This window comes from Rutidosis leptorrhynchoides, chromosome 3 (assembly GCF_046630445.1).
Source record: "Rutidosis leptorrhynchoides isolate AG116_Rl617_1_P2 chromosome 3, CSIRO_AGI_Rlap_v1, whole genome shotgun sequence".
Classification (NCBI taxonomy): Eukaryota; Viridiplantae; Streptophyta; class Magnoliopsida; order Asterales; family Asteraceae; genus Rutidosis; species Rutidosis leptorrhynchoides.
Genome location: NC_092335.1, coordinates 413,546,657 through 413,549,148, shown reverse-complemented (window position 1 = coordinate 413,549,148; position 2,492 = coordinate 413,546,657). Strand labels below are relative to the sequence as shown.

At 32.8% G+C, this 2,492-nt stretch overlaps 1 non-coding gene across 1 annotated transcript; it reads left to right on the top strand.

The window, feature by feature from the left end:
- The first annotated feature begins 569 nt into the window (after nt 1–569).
- LOC139903496 (small nucleolar RNA R71) lies at nt 570–676 on the top strand. The gene has a single exon (XR_011778312.1). It is a non-coding gene; the product is annotated as a small nucleolar RNA R71 (small nucleolar RNA).
- Nucleotides 677–2,492: the final 1,816 nt, after the last annotated feature.

Genomic DNA, 2,492 nt, shown 5'->3' with positions numbered 1-2,492 from the left:
CGGTTTGTGGTGGTTTGTTTTGAAAATTAGGTCTTTGCTGGTTGTAAGTATTGTTGGATACTTGTTGATTGCTAGGACCTTGTTGGTTGTTGAATGGAACATTGCGATTATAATTCTGGTTTTGGTTGTAAATTGGTCTTGGCGGTTGATAATTATTCTGATAATTTTTTCCAGGATTTTGGTTTATGTATGAAACATTCTCTCTTTGTTCCATTGTTAGTTCAATACTGAGACAATCTTTTGTCAAATGTGGTCCTCCACACTGCTCACAACTAATTCGTATTGAGTGAATATCTTTAGTCATCTTTTCCATTCGTCTCTCGACAGCATCTATCTTTGCGGAAATGGAATCTAAGTCATGGCTAGAATCGGCTCTAGCTGCTTTAGATGATCTAACGATATCTTTTTCTTGGTGCCACTCATGTGAGTGGGAAGCAGTGTTATCAATAATTTTGTAAGCATCAGTTTCGGTTTTCTTCATAATGGAACCACCAGTTGCTATATCGATGTCTTTCCTTGTAGTGATGTCGCATCCTTGGTAGAATATTTGTACTATTTGACAAGTGTCTAAACCATGTTGCGGACATCCTCTCAATAACTTTTCAAATCTTGTCCACGCCTCATATAGAGTTTCATTTGGCTTCTGTGTGAACGTAACAATTTCTCCTTGAAGTCTTACGGCTTTAGATGCCGGAAAGAATTGTTTAAGAAATTTTTCAACTAAAACGTCCCATGTATCAATCGCCCCTTCAGGTAACGATTCCAACCAATCTTTGGCTTCTCCCTTTAAAGTCCAGGGAAATAACATGAGATATATCTGTTCATCCTCAACTTCTCTTATTTTAAATAGAGTGCAGATCCTATTAAAGGTACGAAGATGTTCATTTGGATCTTCCTTCGGCGCACCACTAAATTGGCATTGATTAGTCACCATGTGTAGAATTTGTCCTTTGATTTCATAATCTGGCGCATTAATGTCTGGTTGAGTAATTGTGTGACCTTGGCCAGTGCGTTTAGCTCTCATTCAGTCTTCCATACTTAAAGGTTCCAGATTCTCCATGATTGAATTTGTTGAATCTGAATCACTAGAGGATTCTGATTTAATGGTTCGTTCCTCAACAATCTCTGTTTGAATGATTGGTGGTTCCGGAGGAAAGATTAGTGGTTCAGGATCTATGAATCGTCCCTGAATATTCTCCGAATTCTCAATTGTGAGGTCGGGTTCAAAAAATGGATTATCGGAAATTTAAATTGGAGTACTTGGTCGACTGGATGACGATTCTAAAGAAAAATCAACGGCGACAATATTTGCTAGATATCTTGATCGAGTTACAGGTGGTGAATGTATAAAAGGTGGTGAACGTTTTGCTCGGTGCATTCACTGAATATCCTATTAGTTTTTTAAAAAGAAAGAAAAATTATATAAGTTATCCAATTAATAGACTTTTCTGATTTTGCCCACGTTTCGAATAGCCAAAAGATGCAGCAGAGGGGCATGATTCGTTTGGTCTCAATATAATTGAGTACTGTTTGGCTCCAATAACCCGGTTCACGTACAAATCCAACTATTACTACGAACCAGAAAATTTTGATGTCTATCAATTTAACCACTTAAAATAAATTTTTTTAATTTTAAGAAATTTTAGAAAAGAAATAGAATAAAAATCTATGTCCTAAAACTAGAATTGCGAGAAATAAGAAAGAAAAAGAGCGCGTCGGTATTAAAATTGGAGAAATAAGAAAGAAAAAGAGTGACTTATAAAACTTTTAAAACACTCGACTAACCCAACCTTATTATTATTACTAACTTAAAATTAAAATTGCAAATTGAGATTACTAATTGGAGTGATAATTGATACATAGGTAAAAGGCGTCGAAAAATAAAAATAAGAAAGTAGCGCGTCGAAACTTAAAAAGGAACTAAAAACTTAAAAATTAAAAGTTGTGTCTAAAAATATTAAAGCTTAAAAGAAATACTATATCCCAAATGGCAATAACTTAAAAAGGTACTAAAACTTAAAAAGGCGTCGCAAAATTTTAAAGCACCTAAATCTTAGTCTAAAGAAAAAGCACTTAAGGATTTTACGGCAAAGCCTAAAAATCTAGAAATAAAAATAACTATGGCAAAAACTATGGATTAAAACTAAAAACGAGCGAAAAATACAAATATTACGCTAAAACAAATAAAAAATACAAAATATAAAAATATACTTAAAGTTGTAAAAAGTATAATTTTTATAAAAATATTATTTTTATATTATTTATTTAATAAAACTATTAATTTTATAAATTATTAAAACTAAATTAACTAAAAATACAAATTAAAGAATTAAAACTAAACTAATTAATAAAATATTAAAACCTAATTAGGGTTTAATTAATAATAATAATAATATATACTCCGTAATTAATGCTGTTTTAGGGTTGACTGTGGCCTGTCAGAAGACCTCCGCGAGTGCGGATAGTCCCAGTTCAAAACCTCCGCGAGTCGC